Consider the following 20,552-nt stretch of genomic DNA (forward strand, 5'->3'; position numbering starts at 1 on the left):
GATTCTGTGGGGAATCAGGCAGATTTGGAATAGAGAATAAGATCTGCGCACTGAGTATGTGTCCATGGGTGGAGAGAGAAAAGACTTATGGTAACAACACCACCAACCAAACCACCACCACACATAGGTGCTGAAGGATTCCCCAGGAGAATGGAAGTTTCTCTAGATCTTCTTTTGTTGATGGATCAGACTTTCTGAAAGATGTAGTTTTCGAACCATCAACCTCATTTCTTTTGTTATATTTTCCCCATCTCTTTATTCTCTCATTGGCTCTGAGTTCTGCTCATTATGTGTATACAACTCCATATTATTTTATCATCTTTTCACATATTCTGAAGTTTCAAAGGAGACATACCTCATTGGCAAAACCAGAAGAAAAAACTGTCACTTTGAAAATCTAGTGACAGGGCTGTCTCCCTGATTTCTGGAAGGGTGTGCAAGCACTCTCTAAATGAAACTTGGTTTGCATGAAAAGGATTATTGCTCTATTGTCACTCATTTTCCCTTCTTTTACTTTTTCCTTCAAATTGTGTTTCGGCCTATTCAGTCCAATACTTGGATGATCACCTGGGAATCTTTCTCCTTCATGCAGTAGGAATTCATTAAAGGGTTTTAAAGCATAGACTAACACAGAATTATAGTGTCATGAGTGAACACAAAATTCTTTTTTTTTTTAGAAAAGACTTATTTTTTAAATTTATTTCTCCCCTCCCACCCTTGTTGTTTGTGCTCACTGTCTACTCTCTGTGTCTCTTCATTGTGTGCTCGTCTTCTTTTTAGAAGGCCCTGGGAACTGAACCTGGGACCTCCCATGTGGAAGGGAGGCACCCAATGGCTTGAGCCACTGCTACTTACCCAGAATCCTTTATGATGGGTTTCATGCCTTACTTGTTTATCCTGTCCCAGCATCTTAATTCTCATATAAAGTAGGGGCAAAAAAAAAGCAGATGTATCAGGAGAGCTTGAAGTCTACATGGTAGGAAACAGGTTTAAAATGGAAACCATGGTGCTTTTTCAGATGAAAATGATAAGAAATGATTAGAAACTGGGTTCTTTACCCTGCTTCCTTGTTAAAAAAAAAATCAGTAATTTAATTACATGCATCAAATAAGGAATAAATTACTTGGCTTAACTGGCTATTATCTCTCTAGTAAAATGTAGACAACTTGTCCCTGCAAATATGTTCCCTTCTGCCTGCATTTCCTTTAGACAGCAATTCTTAATATTTCAGTAGCCTGAGTATGAAATTGAGGAAAATATTTGGGGCAGTCCTGAAAGAGGTAGTGAGGCCTACAAGTCCAAAAGGACAAAGGGAGGACACTGTGTGATCCTTTGTGTCTGAAAAAAGTAACATTCTTGTTTGTCACAGATCTGGCCTGACCTAAAGGTATAAACCAGGAGGTCAAGGATTGTGGTTTATAAAATGCCCACATATTTTAATGCTTGAGATACCATAGTTAAATTTTTATAGTATTTTTATTATCTCATTACTTAGATCAATTAACCTATAAATCTTTTTATTTAATCTGAAAAAAATTTCACTGAAATATAGGTTCCTCTTGGAATAGTTTAAGGTATGTAGAGAATAACTCACTGCTATTATGTTATTATTACTACTAATAGTAGCAGTCATACTTTAAGGAAAACAAAAGTATAATAACCTTGTAACTATTCTTGAGGGATATATAAATTGTATATTTTAATGTCAAATGATTTAAGCCCAGTTACTCTCCTAAATCAAGATTCCACTTAATAGTGTTCTTTGATTTTGTCAACTGTCAAATATCAGCCATTTAATATGGGTTGAGGAGGCTCTTGAAATTTAATTATGTAATTCAACCCATATTTAAGTAAATTAATTATATAATGGTTGGTCAAAGAATTTAGTCTTGAATAAAGAAATTTTAAAAATCGAACTTTTAAGTAGTCTGTTCAGGAATTTCTTCCAGCTCCATAATATTCCTGGATGATAATAATTTCAGAAAAATATCAGCTATGTTTATAGAAAAGATCACATTTAAAATAAATAATTCCAATTGAAAAATATTCTCACAGGTATTCTATATCACTGATTTTTTTCAATTTTAAAGTTACTAAAAGTCATAATTGTATTTCTTCTACCTCATCTTTTTACATTTATTATTTTTATAGTTATTATTACTACTTTATAGATATTATAGTACAATTATTTTTTAGTAGCTGTCAAATAATTGAGTATTTTAATAATTGTGTTTCTTATTAACTTCAAGTTTTAAAGATGGGATTAGTGCTATATAATTTTTCCCATCCCAACCTTTCCTATGTGCATAATTTTTCAGCTTACTGAATGACATGATTGCTCTGAATTATTTCTTTTGAATTAAAAGTAAGATAAAGTTGGCCCAATAAAATTTTCTTAAACCCTCCTTTTATTTTGGATAAATAAATGAGCTAAGGGCTCATAGGCTGATATCTGTCATTTTAGACAATGTGGTTACCAACCGTTCTTTAGGTTTTGCATTTCCCCCTTTATTAAATATATTTGGTAGGAACTTCCAAGAAAAATTTAACTTTTTACTTGCATCAAGTGTTTTTTATTTTCCCATACAAGTCACCTCTAAGCAATGCCAATGTAATTCTTTTAGGAAATAAACTCTCATGACAGCCATTGAGGAATTTGTAAATGGCTCCTCCCAGCCTGGGCTATGGGAAAAGAATCAGAAGGCCAGGCATCACTGAGTTTAATTTATGCCAGTCCATCAGGTCAGTTGAAATATTTCCTCAAGGAAGTTTTTATTCAGTAAACGGCCTGAAGGCTTAAGAAAACAGAAACCCATAGTATTACAGAGTTGTTATGGATGTTGCCAAGGAAACTTTAGAAGGAATGTTCAAGGGTCTTGTTTCTCCCCAAACTCATAGACATGCAGCTTGTTTGAAGTTTTGATGTCTTCTTATTTCTTGCCATAGCTGCTCTGTGGTAGGGTTTCCAGCAGAGCCAGAATCCAATGGCTGCCAGAAGTGCTGGCGCACAGGCCATATGCTCTCCACATTCAGTGTTGCATCCTCCTCATGGAAGAGGTTAGGAGAATCTGAAATCAAAGGAGGGTTGATTTTTCTTAAAAAATACAAGTTTAATTTTTTTCCCCTAAATGCCCAATATAATCATGGTTCGACAACATTCACCTTAGTTGACTATTTCATCAAAAACAAATTATAAATGGATTTGTTTTGTGGAGACCATTGGAAGACTGAGCACATGTGTAAACTGTTTTAAGAGGCATTTTAAGTGATGGGAGATGGGAGGGACTTATAGTTCAGTGATTTTCTCAGCTTTATGTGGCTATGAAACAATTTTTAAGGTCATTTGATTTTCTCTTTGGAAATTTTATATATTGAAATAAAAATAAAATCATGAAGAATCTGAAAATAATATCCAAAAGTATGGATTTGCTTGAACTTGATTTAAAGTCTTTTCATAAGTAGATTCTACAAGATGATTAGTAAATCCTTTAAAAATTTGATCCCAGAAAAACATGAAGCTGAAGGAAACTTGAATCCTGTTCATTCAAAGTATCCTGAGAGGAAAAAATTTCTCTCTCTCTCTCTCTCCCTCCTCCCTTTTCTCAGAAAACATACATATACACATGTGTGTGATATTTCTTTTTTACATGTCTGGAAAATTTTAAGTTATCCAAAATGCACAGACAGATAAATGATTGCATTTTTATTTGGATAACACACTTAACCAAGGGATATCACTGATACCTCTATCATATCTGCAAAGACAGAGAAGCAGATTTAAAATAAGATTTAAAAATTTCTGTCTATTCTGAGAAAGAAATAGGATTATATTCAATTATATAGTTATAACCATAATTAAATATATATTTCATCCTACTTTATTTTCATATCATTTAATTTATTGCATATAAATGTATATACAATTGATATGTGTTTTAGTTTCCTAGGCTAATCAGGCAAATACTGTATAATGGGTTGGCTTAAACAATGGGAATTTATTCTCCTATGGTTCTGAGGCCAAGACAACGTTAAGGCATTATCAAGGCGATGTTTCCTCCCCAGAGTCTGTGGCGTTCTGAGGGCTGGCTGCTGTGTTCCGAGCTGCCACTGTCGTGGGGCAAGGCCCATCGCAGGGCCTCCTGGTCCTCCCCTTCTCTTCCAGCTTCTATTTCAACTTCCTGCTTCCTGTGGCTTTCTCTGTGTGTGTGTGGCAGTTCGACATTATTTATGAATTCCAAAAATAGATACTGGATTATGTTTGTGAACTGGTCTTTTCCTCAGGGCATATTAGATTCTATTGGATTCAGAGGTTTCACTTTTACCTGATTAAACAATGATTAAGGCTTTGATTGGCCCACATCACTGACAGTTGGGTCCCCTCCCTCTTGGTGGGTAGGGACTCCTAAAGAAACTGTACTGCAGAGAAGGGAGGTTAGAGTTTTGAGCTGAAGCACTGCAGGAGTCCTTCTTATTCAAATCTAACCTGTCCCTGAAAAATTTTGGATACAAAATTTTCAGATAACTGTAGCTGATATTCCATTACTTTAATTGTAAAAAGTATTTGGTCCTGGTCCATCTAGAACCTCCAAAAAAGGTTCACGAAATCTTAAACACATATATAAACCTATACTGATGATCACTATATGCATTATTGATTACCCTTAAGGAAGTGAACATATGAGTTTTTTTTTTTATTGACTTTGTAATAATATTACATTAAAAATATATATGTGAGGTCCCATTCAACCCCACCCCCCCACTCCCCCTCTCCCCCCCCCAACAACACTCGTTCCCATCATCATGACACATCCATTGGATTTGGTAAGTACATCTTTGGGCACCTCTGCACCTCATAGACAATGGTTCACATCATGGCCCATACTCTCCTCCATTCCATCCAGTGGGCCCTGTGAGGATTTACAATGTCCGGTGATTACCTCTGAAGCACCATCCAGGGCAGCTCCATGTCCCAAAGACGCCTCCACCTCTCATCTCTTCCTGCCTTTCCCCATACCCATCGTCCACCATGTCCACTTTTCCCAATCCAATGCCACCTCTTCTATGTGGACATTGGATTGGTTGTGTCCATTGCATCTCTATGTCAAGAGGAGGCTCAGATTCCACATGGATGCTGGATGCAATCCTCTCATTTTCAGTTGTAATCACTCTAGGCTCCATGGTGTGGTGGTTGTCCTTCTTCAACTCCATCTTAGCTGAGTGTGGTAAGTCCAATAGATCAGATTGTAGGTGCTGGAGTCTGTTGAGGCTCAGGACCTGGCTATCACATTGTCAGTCCAGAGATTCAAATCCCCTAAATATATCTTAAACCCCAACATTAACTGCACCTCCAGCACATTAGCATGAAAGTCTTATGAAGGGAGATCCCATCTGAGTCCAGATTCATCACACATAAACACCATTTCCAAAGAGGGGCCATCTGCCCTGGTAGTTAACCCCATCGGCCATGACCATAACTCCCATGGGTCTCTTTAGCCCTCAAAGGAACCAATATCTGGGGGTTGTATCTGCTTTATCTGTCTCTCTGACTCTTCTCAGTTGTGCATGAGTTTTTATGCAGCTGCCAATGATGATAGGCAGCTCATGATACTAACTACATTTCTTCTGCACTGTGTGTTTCAAGAACATGTAAATAAGCAATAAAACAATATGTAAAAGATATAAAATGAATGCAAATAATTCTGAACAAAAATAAAATATAAGCAGTGTTAAGGAAATAAGAAAGCTGTTTGGGGCGATTTTGAAATATGCTTGTGATGATTTGAAGCTATATGAACCCCAGAAAAGTATGTTCTTAAAGTTAATCCATTCCTGTGGGTGTGGACCCATTGTAAGTAGGATCTCTTGATGAGTAAAATCTTAACTTAAATGTGATTCACTTCATTCAAGGTCTTACTGGAGTCCTTGATAAGAGTATGAAATTCAGACAAAAAGAAAGAAGGCCCCTGAAGGAAGAAGCTGGAAGCAACAAAAGCCAGAAGAGAAAGGAGAGACCAGGAGATGCTGTCCTGTGCCTTACCATGTGAAAAAGGAGTCTAGGATCACTGGGAGCCAGTCTTCAGGAAGAAGGCATCATCTTGATGATGGTTTGATTTGGATATTTTCACAGCCTCAGAACTGTAAGCATGTAAGCTAATGCATTCTCATTGTAAAAGCTAACCCATTTCTGGTATATTGCTTTTGGCAGCCTGGCAAACCAGAACAATCCTTTTGCCTTTTCCTGAAATAATTTTCTTGCAGGTTTAAACGAGTTAAATTGACTACTAGCCCAAACCAAGGAACCTTACGTCTCGTTCCTTAACCCATTACCTTTATAAAGTAGCTGAAATGAGGTGCAATAGAAGAGCCATGTCTCTTGGTTTGGGTTCCCCTGAAAGCAGAACCTGAGATGATAAGGACTTGGGTGTAGATAGTTCATTTGGGTACTTATCCCAGAAAGCAGAAGCGGGGAGGCAGGGAGAATGAGAAAAAGAAGAAGGCGAATAAAAGAGTGTGATGTCAAGGACAGTGCTGTGGGCAAAAGGCTTTTTGTCTGCCTCAAAATGGAAGATAGGGAGATGTGACTCAAGCAGTTAAGCACCTGCCTCCCACATGGAAAGTCCCAGTTTGGTTTCTGGTGTCTCCCAAAGAAAACAAACAAACAACGATCAGAAAATGAACAAAAACAACAAAAAATGTGCAAAGACAACAAGCAAAACAATAAGCAAACAGACAAGAGAATCCAGTAGGGGAACTGATGTGGCTTAGTAGTTCAGCACCAGCCTGCCACATAAGAGGTTGGGTTCAATCCCTGGTCCTGGTTCCTCAAAAAAAAAGAAGGTAAGAGGCTTTACCCACTTCCTAACATGTGCTCTTGGTTGAGGGCTGCCCCTAGGGCCTTTTACTCCTCTGTGCTTCTGGGCAGCAAGTCTGCAGCAAGCAAATGGGCTCCTGTAGCTTCCAAGAAATTCCTGGATGGAAAGCAAGAAGACATGCCGTGAGACATTGTCAGCATAAGAGTCTGAACTGCACACCATTATCTGGACCTGCTGCAGCTGACATCAGAAGAGTAACGACAGATCATCAGTAGTCGGCTCCAACAATGTTCAAGTATGTTGCTCTGCAGACATTGGTAATTTACCTTTCTACCTCACTACATAATATATTTATCTAATGGATGCTTTTATTGCAGTCAGCTTTTAATTTGAAAGCATGGGCATTCTAACAGTCCTATGAGAGTTCTAAGGTTTTGAAAGGTGGTGGCTTTCAGACACTGGTAAAGAGAATGTTGCCTCTACCTTGAATGTATGGAAAAGCTCAGACAGCTGTTTTGAAATTCTCTAAAATGGTTTTCTTTCACCAACATTTATCTTATGTACCATGAAAAACAAATAATTATAAAAGTCATTTATTTATATAAGCAAATTTAACTTTATTAAATTTAAATAATTATTAAATTCTGGTAAATTTAACTTTATTAAATCCTGTCTTAACCTTTTTCATTCAACCTTCTTTTTGGATGCTACTAGCCCTTCTTCATTTTATAACATAAAACATTCCTTTATCACTCACCAAGGTTTCAGTATATAAATTCAAATGATTTTTTCCAATTACTGTTTTTTTTTCCCCACTTAGTTTTGGATATTCCTGCTGAGGATCAGGATATATTACCTTAGAGTCATAGTGCAAAACTCCAAATTCTCATAAGCCTGTGGATAAATACAAATATCTGCTTCAATAATAATATAAAAATTCTAACATTCTGAAACTAATCAAGAGTATTATAAAATACAGCCATGGCATATCAAAATAAATTACAATTAAATTTTAAAGGAAATAACTGGAAAATGTGTAAGATACTACACTTTTAAAGTATACTCAATAATTCCAATGAGATCTATTGTAGGAATTATATAATTTTGAATTTTTTCCTACTAGAACAATTTCATAAAGGATATGCACTTTTCTCCAATTATATAGAATTTTAGTTGAAATCTCATATTTACAAAAAGCATTACCTAAGTAGTTTCAAAGAAGAAATTCAAATTCTTCCATGGAATCAAATATGTCACACCCCAAATTCCAAATTTTGTATTCTCTAGTCGCTTCACCTAGTAATGCAGAGGAAAACAGAAACTTATATTCTTTAAAGTTAAAGATAACATAACATTTTGTTTCATACTTTTAACCACCTTTTGAAATTTAAAAAGCACTAGCACAAAATCCCCAAATTTGCAGTAAATATTATGAGAATTATTTTTATATATTTGATAATACAAGTTTATATGATATATCTCACATATAGCTAGATATAGCTATATATTTATGAGTGTGTTTATATATATATATATATAAATGAATCTTTTACTTCATAATAGGGAGTTTTCCTCATTCCTCATTTCCCTTCCAGAACCTGGGTTCTTATTATTAAATAGATTTTAAGAATTTCCCTTAGATCCAAGTTTCATATAGATCCCTTAGCCTTTGAATTTTTAAAAAATTAACTCAAGTTTAAATTGTCTGTGTTCTTTTAGAGAGTACAAACTGCTATAAAAATATTGGTTTTAAAATTTTTAATTTAGGGGAGTGAATATAGCACAGTGTTTGCATGCCCTGCTTCCTGTGTATGAGGTCCTGGGTTTAATCCCCAGTACCTCCTAAAAAATATAATAAATTTATATAATTTTTATTTTTATATACAGACTGTTATTGTCACTCTCTGATTCTTGTCATAAATCACCAAACCGCATTCAATCAAAATTTCAAAAACCGTTTCTCTCATGGTTCTTACATATGTATACATCATGACCCTGAGATTTGGTACATCATTTTTAGCTTAAAACATTTTAGCGCTGCAAGTGTTTTTACTTTTAAGATAACAAATCTTCTTATCCGTGAAACAATTACTGACCTACAATTGAAGTCTTGACTGCTAATAGTCATAGGTCAACATCTAATATTCTTTTTTTTTTTAAAGATTTATTTATTTATTTTTAATTCCTCCCCCCTCCCCCGGTTGTCTGTTCTCTGTGTCTGTTTGCTGCGTCTTGTTTCTTTGTCCGCTTCTGTTGCCGTCAGCAGCACTGGAAGTGTGGGCGGCGCCATTCCTGGGCAGGTTGCACTTTCTTTCGCTCTGGGCAGCTCTCCTTACGGGGTGCACTCTTTGCGCGTGGGGCTCCCCTACGCGGGGGACACCCCTGCGTGGCAGGACACTCCTTGCGCACATCAGCACTGCACATGGGCCAGCTCCACATGGGTCAAGGAGGCCCGGGGTTTGAACCGCAGACCTCCCATTTGGTAGACGGACACCCTAACCATTGGGCCAAGTCCGTTTCCCTTCTTATTTAAAATACAAGTACTTCTTCTATTCATTGGCCCTTCATAATTAGGCTTAATCTGGGGAGATTTTCTCTTATCTGTATTAGAGTACACAATATTAACTATTGGAAAGTGAAGTAAACCCACTAAAATAGACTGTTACTGGGAAGGAAACTTTGGTGCCTTTAATGGACCACTGACCATTATTTCTAGGGTGTTCCCTACCTCAGGGCTCAGGTACTGAAGAGAGAATGCTGAGGGCGTCTTACACTGAGACCTTTGGATGTATGTCTTCTGGCTGCCTACATATCTGGGGGGAAACATGAAAGCTGTGGGGTCTGGTACAGGGATGAGGTTAAAATTAGGGGTAAATAGGGAAAAATAAGGAGATTTATTCACTGTCATATTCTCAATTGCCAATATTTTTCATAATAATAAAAAGTTTCCCAAAGTTCTCTGGTAGAGTGATAGAGTCCAGTATCTCTTCTGAGGTGGGCAAGGATTTGTTTTAAGTTTTTGGGGACTTTTTACACATTATTTTCCCCTTGATGGTTCTTAATGAAGCATTGGGGTCTGAGATAGGCAAATCAGGATTTTTGTTTCTTAGTTGTGTAAGTCTCATCTTCCCAATGATACCAAACTCCTACCTGGTCAGTATGAGGTTTTGAAAATACAGCTTAAGGCAGAAGCCATGAAGAAAAAAACTAATTAACCTTCCAGGGCAAAATCTATGAGTTCATAATAAACCCTCATTAAAATATCTGTAAAGTTTAAGAGAAAAATTGATTGTGTCAGGAAGGAGAATATACATAACAAAACTAGTTATAGAGCTGAATTCATACAGAGTAAGAGTTCTTGGTGTCATGTGGTGAGGAAAATACTTGTCCACTTATCAAGAAGAATCTTAAGATGCTGTTATATATGCCAGGGTCACGGTCATATTTTGACCGATGTTATAATCACATTCATTGCACTGTGTGTCATATACTTACTTTATTTACAAAATAACTGGGTGTTTATTGTTCTGCTGAAGTTTAGGTGTTTTGGCCAGATGAATAGAGTCTGACCTTCTTAAAACTCATAATGAATTTAATAGAAATGTATGCAATTTTTTCCTGCTTTTAAATAACATATAAAACGGTTTAGGCTTTTAGGGAATTTTAAACATTTTAAAATCAAATGGAGGACAACGGAAGCTTTCTGGACATGGATCCAGTACTGTGTTGCTAGTTGAAATCATGAGCACACAGAGAAGGCAGGTCCATCACACCTTAGGTGTGACTTTGGGGAGTGATGCTAGTGTGCATTTTGAGTTAGTTTCAAGCACTAACTTGAAGTAGTCCTTTTATATTTCAATCAGAACATTCTATAGCAGAAATTAGGATGCTGCCAACAGGTAGCTTCGTGAATATATCTTGTAAGGAAAACTGTTATATCAGATAACCAAACTAAACATTCTCAGAAACCTTTCCAAACTAAAACAAATGCTTTACTCTGCATGTTTTGTTCTCATACTTAGTGCCTTTATTCTCAATAGAAACCTCAAATTAACTGGATAGAACTCAATAGAAACCTCAAATTAACCTATCTATGTCATCCTGTGCTTACTAAAAGAGCAAATGTTATTTTAAATTACCTGCAGGGTGGTGATGTTAGCCATGCCTATAGAGTAGTTTTGATTACTTGGGCTGTTGTACGAATCTCTAAACATGAAAATCAAATGTCAGATGAATTGAATTGCAAGGCAGAGGGGAAAATGGCACTATTCCTACAGTTCTTGTGGGTGTATCCTAAGCTGAAAAATGGTCTTAAAGTTGGAACTATTGAGGATCTTATTAAATTTCTTATTTTCCATATTGCCACAGAAGTTGTAGATAGAAAAATAATGGAGGTGTTATTAAAAGTCAGTCGATATAAGTTAACAGAGTTTAACAAATAATTTATATATGAAGCTGTATATAGTTATATTTTGTACAGATAAAATATAATATGACATTATCTTCTGTCTTAATTCATCCTTTCAGAAATATTTAATATCTACATTGTGCTGGGCACTGTCCTAGGTGCTCAGGATATGAAAATAATGCAATTTACAAAGCCCTGGTTTTTAAGTGAGAATTTCAACAGACAGTAAGCAAATGAACACTACCAGATATTTATGGTATGTAATAGGTGCTACTACAAAATTAATAGGGTAATGCAAGAGTTAGCCACAGAGAGTTATTAAGGGGAGCCTCTCTCAGTATGTGACACTTGAGGTAAGACTTCAAAGACAAGAAGGCCCCAGTCAGACAAAATTCCAAAGGAAGAGCTTCCCAAAAGAGTGAACAGTAAACTCATTGACCCAGAGGCAAGCAAGTTCCTACCATGTTTGAGTAACAGGAATTAGGCCAGAATTGTTGGGACATAGCAAGAAAGGATGAGAGGAGTTTGAGATGAGGTTGAGCATGTTTACAGAGTCAAATAATATTGGGCTTTGAAGGGCTTAGGACAGGATTTTGATATTATTCTAAGGGCAATGGAAAGGTGTTTGAGGATTTTTAAGCTGGGGGCAGGGAGGTGGGGTAATGCAATAGGACAAGAATTTTTAGTTATTCTAGCTTCTATACAGAGAGAAACTTATTAGGGAAGCAAGAACTGGAGCAGGGAGACCAGAAGGCTGAGATTACGGATGGTTAGCAGTAAAAATGGAGAGTAGAGGCCATATTGGATGTGTGTTGCGGTTTGTTGAAGTATGGTTTTGGAGGGAGAGGAAAAAAGAAAACTTCACATAGCTGCTTGGGCTCATTGTATTTAGTAGTGTTCATTAAGATGAAGAAAGTGTTTTCTCATTCATCAGGGAAAATTCTAGAAGCCACCAGAACATAGTAAAGTCAAAATCCTGGAAAACATTTGAAATAAAAACTTAGAAAAATCTCTTTATGGGCACTAATTTTTTCATGTTTATTTTCTATTATAGTAAGAAGAAAAAAACATGTTTTGAAAAAAAATCCTAAAGCATGAATCATAATTGATTCTACTGCAGGCAGGTAGCAAAAGCTTAAATGAGCTCTTCAAATTGTCTAAATAAAGCAAAATTTAGACTATGCCTGTATTTGCTTCCTCAGTCTGTCCTAACAAATTACAAAAAAATTGGTGGCTTAAAATAACAGAAATTTTTTCTCTCATAGTTATGCATACCAGAAGTCCAAAAGGAAGCTGTGGACAAGGCTATGCTCTCTCTGAAGGATCTAAGGGATAGCTTTTCCTTGCCTCATCCAATGTCTGGTAGCTCTTGGTGTTCACTGGCTTATAGTTACATAACTCTGATTTCTCTTCATTCTGCCACTGTGTATGTGTGTGTGTCTCAAATCTCCCTTTGCCTTTCTCTTACAGGACAGTTGACACTGGATTTAGGGCCCCCTAAAATCCAGAATGATCTCGTTTCCAGTTGCTTAACTTAATTACATCTGCAAAGGGCCTTTTTCCACATAGGTCATATTCACAGGTTCTGGAGGTTAGGACATGGCCACATATTTTGGAAGGCACAATTCAACCCACTACAATGCTGAATTTGCAATAGAGACTTGATGTTTAAGCTTCTGGGGACAAAAGCTATTTTCCTTGAGTTCAGCTCTTCCTTGTAATGACATATTAATGTTAGAGAAGATGCGTATTTCCTTTTACTCAGATGTTTTTTTCTTGGGATATTGCATACAGATGAAATGAACTTTTGAAATGGAGTGAAAATGAGAAAGAAAGAGAGAAAAATGGACAATCAAACTGCTTATTTCCATCAGAAACTACGAACTATAAGAATGGAGCAGCTGGTGGCTGCAAAACATTACTCATAGGTACACATCACTGCATTTTAGAAGATAATATCTGTGACCACATGTAGATTTAAGTCCTGAGATGTAGGAAAAAGAGAGGTAGAAAGAGTTCCTTATTTCAATCAAGAGCAATAATCTCAGCTTGTGTAATGTTTCCTAAACTGAAAATTAACAGGTGATACTCAAACATTAGAATATAAGAAGTATGAGAAGCAGAGATGAGTCAGAACCTAAAAATAGTGGACCACTCACAGAAAGAAGAACTGGAAGTACAAAAGCTACTGAGGTTCTCCAAAATCATTATTTTAGGATAAAGGGAGTAGAGTTTCATTGGTCAATGACAAATTCTTAGGCATTATTTGAAGATAGAAGATAGAAGGCAAATCTAAATTATTAAATGGCTATGTGACCCCCTTGTTAAATTGAGATTGAAATATTCATTCTCAATTCCTCTGTTCAGCATTTTCTTCTACACAAACTAAACATTGTTGATGTTCTCATCAACTTTGCTTCTCTAGTCTCATCAGGATAGATACCCATATAGTGTTTGTTTCCCTTTCTCCAGAACAAATCCTGCTTTCATCCAATGGTTCTGCCCTAGATAGAGACAAGGATGATACCACCTTGACCCTCCAGTCCACATTTAAGCACCTCTCTCACGTTCTCACAGAGTTTCATATTTACAAACCTACTCACAGGAAATCCCCATTGATAAAAGAGAATCGCATCTTTACTTCATGTGAAATGAATCTAGTTTTCATCTTTAAAGGCTACTGACAGAGAGGTACCATATTAACACACTGCTCTGTGATGGCCAGTTGTGTGTGTTACCTTGGTTAGGCTCAGTCCTCAGTTATTCAATTAAACTCTTATCTAGGTGTTGCTGGGAAGGTGTTTTGTAGAGCTGATTAAAGTGCATAATAAATCAGCCTCGTATAGGGGAGATTAGCCTAGATAATCTGGGTGAGCCTGACTCAAGCCATTGAACGGCTTTAAGAGCAGACGTGAGATTTCTCTGAAGAAGAAGAAATGCCAACTGTGCACTGCAGCTTTAACTCCTGCCTGAGAGTTCCGGCTGCCCTTCCTGATGGCCTGCCCTATGGATTTTGGACCTGTGTCCAGCCTCCACTGTCATCTAAGCTCATTTCTTGCAATCAATCTCTTAATATACATTTTCTGTTTGTTCTCTTTCTCTGGTCAAACCCTGACCTATACATTCCTCACATGGGACTCTCAGAACTAGTCAAAAATTTAAATTGGCTTTTTAGGCTACTAAGGTTCCATTGGCCTTACTCAGAATCATTCTAGATTCTTCTTCTCCCTCTGCTTGTATCTTTAGGAGGAGAGGTGTTTTTTGTTTGTTTGATTGTTTTGTTTTTTTCCAATCTACACTGTGTCCTCTGGTCTTAAAAGCACTAATGGCTTCCTTCCATCCAAGTGTAGTCACCCACTACACAGTTGCAGTCCATCAATTCCTCACTCTGGAAGAAGCTGCAGGTGAGCCCACTGCCCAGACTTTGAGCCCTGTCCGTGCCAAGCAGGAACTGAGGGCAGCTAGGACAAGCTAAACACCAAGGTTACCTTCTTCCAACCACACTGCCCTCAAAGGGTCACTTTGTTACAGCAATGCTCCAAACGCCCCTCAGGTTGATCTTGCAGAGCCCAGCTGTGGAACAGCACGACCCTAGGGGCCTTGGAACCCTCCAGCCTTGCTTGCCTGGGATTTCCTAAAGCCAGCTTTCTTTCCTTAGGTTCCTTACCAAGGGGAACAGGAAAAAAACAAACACACAACAAAAAAGAATATTCTGCTGCATCATTTTTCTTCTTTCTCCCCAATTCCCAGGGGCTTGAAAGAATGGGCTTTTCCCTCTTATACTTCCAGTCTGGAATTCCCTTAAATCAAATCCATGGTCTAATTTTCTAAGCCTGGCGACAAAGAAAAATACCTAAATAGAACGTTCTTCTCACCCAGTCCTGTTTGCCAGCCTATTTTCTTGCTGAGAAGTCTCTTACCCACCCTCCCTTGCCCTGGAGTGATAATCCTCAAGGGTGCCTCTATGACGCAAAAGCCTGTTAAATGGTCAGTGATTTAAAGGAGAAAGAAAAATGCATCAATTTAGGGTTATAACATTATTAACTCCAATCCATTCTGCAGGTTGATTCCAGTGTATGACATTTTCTACTGTCAATGCTTTGGACCCCACTCCTTTTGGAAGAAAGGTCAGCTGCAACTATGGAGTCTTATCACAACTGGGATCTTTCAGGCACAGATTATCTTTCAGAGTACCCAGATGTGACAAATGGCTTCAAATTTAGATTTACTTAGTCTTCAAATAAATTTGTACTTAGAGTCCCAGACATACATTAACTGCATTAAAAGAGGTTTCATCATAAACTTTAAACTTTTATCCCATGACTCAAATACACCAAGTGTAGCACAATATCAATTAATATTTTTAGGATCCTAAAATGTATCTTATGACTGACATACCTAAATTACATTATACATGTTAAGAATATATCTAAATTGTACTATAATTTCACAATTCTTTTGGGATTTTTAAAAGTATGCTTGGAACCACAAAAACTGGAAGTGGCTCAGGCCTTTCTGGATCTGTGGGAGGTCCTGTCATTAGGAATCTTAAGACTGCAAAGATGGTTTAGTGGCTTCATCCTCAAATTCAGGTCTCTTATATGTGATTTTCAAAAATGTTTAAAACTTAAAATCATCACTATCTTGCAATCATTATATTTTTATTCTAATATACTGATAGGCAGATAGCAGTACCTTTAAAAACACACGTTGGGAAAATTAAAAACTAGTTACATTTTCCTCTCTAGAGGATTAACCTCCGACAATACTGAAGAGTGGGTTTTATATATGGAAAATTCATTTATTCTCTCTAATTACACAAACGCAAATTGAATAGAATTCAGATTCAAATAAACAAATTACATCATTCAGTCTAATAGGTTATGATAAATATATAATTTTATCTTTTAAAAATAAAATAGCTGAAAAATTTACTTTTCCATTTCTACTAACTCCATGAAAACCCCTTATAAATACAAAGTAATATGGAGAAGAGAGGAAAATGTGAACATTTCCTAAATTAAAAAAATAACTATATAAAAGGTTTTATCCCCTACCTCAATTTGGTGAAAGGTCTAGAAGCTCCAATTTTTTTTGTACTGGTTCCTAAAAGTTCTGCTATGACCCTACTTAACACTGACCAAAGAAATGGGTCAGTGAGGTACGGCAATGCAATAATATTTTGATCTTATAATTTCACATTCAATTTCTTTGCAAAGTTGTTGCTTGACTGTATACTCTAAAATGTTCTGGATCTCAGATTTTTCTTTCTTAAAAAGGAAATAATAAAAGAGCTTAAAATTGTATAAAAACTGTAGATATGACAACAAAAGCACATGGGATAAAAGGAAAAATAGATAAATTGGCCTCAATAAAAATGAAAAACTTTTGTACTTCAAATGACATTATCATCAAAAAAGTGAAAAGACAACCCACAAACTTAGAGAAAATACTTGCAAGTCATATATTTGATAAGGAACTTGTATCCATAATAAACAAATAATTTTTATGACTCAATCATAAAAATACAAATAGCTGAATTTTAAAAATGGACAAGGGATCTGAATAAACATTTCTCCAAACAAGGTACATAAATGACTAATCAGTACATATAAAGACACTCAACAACAATAGTCTTTAGGAAATGCGAGTCAAAACCACAAGACACCATTTGTCACCTATTAGAGAGGCTACAATCTAAAAAAAAAAGAAAGAAAAAAGAGACAATCACAAGAGTTGGTGAGGATAATAGAGTAATTGGAAGCCCCATACATTGGTGGTGGAAATATAAAATGCTGTAGTCACTTTTTAAATTATATTGACATTTTCTTAGAAGTTAAAAACAGACTTACCATATGAGCCAGCAATTCCACTTTTAGGTTTCCACCCAGAAGAAATGAAAACATATGTTCACACAAAGAGTTGTACGTGCATCTTCATAGCAGCATTATTTATAATAGCCCAAAATTGGAAGCAATCCAAATGTCTGACAATTGATGAATGGATAAACAATGTGTAGTATAGCCATCCAGTGGAATATTATTCAGCAATATAAAGGAATAATATAGATGGACCTCAAAAACATTGTGCTCAGTGAAAGAGGCCAAACACACACAAAAAATCTCCTATGGCATGATTCTGTTTATATGCCAAAAAAGACAGATACTGAGCGACAGAGCCTAGATTAGTCCAGCCCAGGGCTGGAGGAGGGAATGAGTAGTGATTTTAAATGATGGCGAGATTTCTTTTTAGGACGATAGAAATGTTCTAAATTAAAATTGTAATGATGGTTAAAATAAACTAAAAGACATTGGATTGAATATTTCAAATGGGTGAATTTTTAGGTCCATAAATTATATCTCAATAAAACAATTTTTAAGAAAAGAAAAAATCTGTATAAGGGGGTTACTTGGAAGAACAGTCAAGAACATTTACATGTTACACACATAATGACCAACTCACGATATATTGTTCCTCAGTCAACAATTTATCAACATCACCTTGGCAATAGATAATTGTCCTGTCCTAAATATTTCTTGCTACGTAAAATCTTCAAGGCTTGAGTTGCCTCACTGCATTAAGCATACAGACCCTTGTGAACTCAAATTTGTGAAATGATAACTTGAATGACACAGTACATGCTGATTTATGCTTTGGATTTGTAAGTGGGAGTTTTACCGCATAAATTAAGTCATCTGTAATTTTTCTAAATTAATTTTAATATGGCAAATACTTTTTTATAAAGAGTTTTCAATATAACTTAACAGTCATTAAATTCTCAGACTATTATGGGCAGGGATTGTATTTAAAATCGCTTCTCAATACCCCTCCCCTACCACACACATACATATACACACCCACAGCCAGGAAAGTCAAACAAGTTTTCTTTAGCTTGTCAGTGTACTGTGGATTTGGTAGAAAAAGGATCAGCATGGCAAATGAAAATCATTTGCACTGCATTTTGTGCATGTAGAATAGATGCTGCCTTGCTCTCTTTTTTCTTTCTTCCCGACAAAAGCTTTGCAGAGCAACAAAAACATGGCTTCTGATTACTCCTTGTTTTTCTCCACCAGGGTACGTTCATTTGGCATAAAATGTTAATTCTAACATCCGTAGTCGCAGTTCTAGGAGCACGCAGTCACACAGCCTTCGAAATGTGCTCTCTCTCGCCTCTGCTTCCTTCACTAGCTCCTCAAGGTGCAATTCAGGGTATCCTTTAAGAACCCCCCGCCCCCAGCTTCTTACAGAGACCACCTCTGACTGACTAACAAAACCTGGTGACTCTCTTCAGAGTCTGAGGTTCTTTGAGACAGACAAATGCCTCCGAAACTGAAATTCTCCTGGATCTAACATGCCAAGCGCCACCATCTTTTTAGTATTCAGAGTGCCCCACAAATAGGTCCCTAAGCACAGGATCTATATGAGGCGCACACGCGAACTCAACATATACGTACAGTGACGAAAACGTCATTTCTTTCTGCTCAACAGAAGGAGGAACAGGAGAGGGAGCGCTGAGATTTGTATCCTTCTTACTGAAGATGTAGATCAGTCTTGTTAGTCAGGCATAAGCACTATACGAATGTGGTATGCTGGCTGAAACTTTACTTGTTTGCTTAATTTTTCAGAGTTCAGTGCGGTTATTTTGTCATCTTCCCTGAGTTTTCTGTATTTTCCAAAGACCTGCCAGTTTTCCTAGAACATGCTCTTTCTTCCCATTGGAAATGGAAACACGTCCTCTGCAGGAATTTTCCACTTAACAGTTCCCACTTCCCTACCCGGGGCCTCAGCACACCCGCCTGCAATGCTGTATTTCTTTCCACTGCAGTTTGACATTTTTGAGCTAGCACAATGAGTTGTATTCAGTCATTCTAATTCCTCTCCCTTCGGGATCATCTTTTTAAAAATAAATAATGTATACTTTCCAGCAATATCAGGAAGACAACAAAGAGTTTTATGTAACATTTTGTTTAATTAATTTTCACTGTCAAAGAATCAGAATTCTTTCGCGTTATCACGCCCGCCCTTCCTCGTTTCCCAGCCCCCTACCCTTTCCTCTAGGTAAACACATTAAAGACAGACCTCATGGTCCATAGACTTGGTTTGTAGTTGTTTGCTTTTGCAAATTATTTCCCTGGAATCATGTTTACAAACTCTACATCGCTGGCTGACACGATGATGAGCGGGGACACTGGTTGTTTATAAACTCCACCGTAAACAAGAAATGGGAACTGAGCTTAAAAACATGTTCAATGCCCTGTCCGGAAGCAGCAGCATTTGCAAATCCTCACAGTTAAAACTGGGCAGGGTTGCACTCCCAGCTTCCCAAACACTGCAGCCTGAGACCTAAATGAAAGCCCAGGGAGTCCGTGGGGCTCTCCCAAGTCCCTGGGCGGGGGGGCAGTAAGGAATTCGGGGAGTGCTATCAGGGGAAAGCCACATCCGAGGAAACCTAGGCTTGCTTTCTAGAAAGCAAACAGCAGCACAAGCAAACACAGATGCCTGCAGGATTCCGCTCCCTGGAGGGGGTGGGGAGCGAGCCAGGTGGAGGGGCGGAGAGGAGCCTCCCCGTCTGGACAGGTGGTAGAGTCTCAGACAGCCAGGGCCCAAGGGGTCCCAATTGCACAGAGAAGGGCCATCTCAAAAGGAACTGGGATTCTCTAGAGAGGGGAGGAGGGAGGAAGACGGGGATTTGTTCAAGCTGGGAGGGTGGGCCCCAGGAAAAAAAGAGAAAAAGAAGAAATAGATTGATGCTTTGCAGGACACCTAGGGTATTTCTTTCAGGGGGTATTACTTCCACTTTTAGGCAGGAACAAGAGCTGGGAGGAAAACAGCAGCATGGACTGACAGCTCTGTGATGATCAAAGGAGCGCACTTGAATGGCTTGCTCTGCCAGCCATTTATTAGAAAGAGAGGGGTGCTCCTGGGCCATTCTATTTGGGAGAGAAGGGATTAAAGATCAAATAAAAGGAGACCGACCTGACTCCTTTATACAGGGATAGATAGCTATAGCTATAGCTATAGATACAGATATCTCCACATACACTTACATATATGCATTTTTTCCCTTTAAAGTATTTCTGAAGAATGCGATCCACTGCAAGATCCACTCCTTCTCCTAGATACCCTACACCTCCCACACATCGGCCCCCCACTCCTCCCACATGCAAAGAAAGGAAATTCCATCCTTTCTTTCCAAACGCTGCCACCCCTGTTTTCTCAGTGCTTGAAATATCACAGGAGGGATTGTTCACTGGAGGACGTTTTTAAAGCAAAGGCACCTCCCTTTGGGGAACATAGCTAACTGTGTGTGAGTCTGATTAACCTCGGAAATA

At 37.5% G+C, this 20,552-nt stretch overlaps 1 long non-coding RNA gene across 3 annotated transcripts; it reads right to left on the reverse strand.

The window, feature by feature from the left end:
• Window positions 1-2,390: 2,390 nt before the first annotated feature.
• LOC101433480 (uncharacterized) lies at window positions 2,391-18,995 on the reverse strand. 3 transcript variants are annotated; one of them, XR_009186457.2, is made up of 5 exons: window positions 18,078-18,995; window positions 8,016-8,108; window positions 7,669-7,706; window positions 4,938-6,968; window positions 2,391-3,068 (listed from the first exon to the last, which is right to left on the reverse strand). It is a non-coding gene; the product is annotated as an uncharacterized lncRNA (long non-coding RNA). The 3 variants fall into 3 exon arrangements; XR_011649189.1 differs by having other exon boundaries at window positions 2,551-3,068; window positions 6,856-6,968; window positions 18,675-18,995; XR_011649188.1 differs by lacking the exon at window positions 2,391-3,068 and having other exon boundaries at window positions 5,424-6,968; window positions 18,675-18,995.
• Between the last annotated feature and the right edge of the window lie 1,557 nt (window positions 18,996-20,552).

The sequence above is a fragment of the Dasypus novemcinctus genome, chromosome 7 (genome assembly GCF_030445035.2).
Source record: "Dasypus novemcinctus isolate mDasNov1 chromosome 7, mDasNov1.1.hap2, whole genome shotgun sequence".
Classification (NCBI taxonomy): domain Eukaryota; kingdom Metazoa; phylum Chordata; class Mammalia; order Cingulata; family Dasypodidae; genus Dasypus; species Dasypus novemcinctus.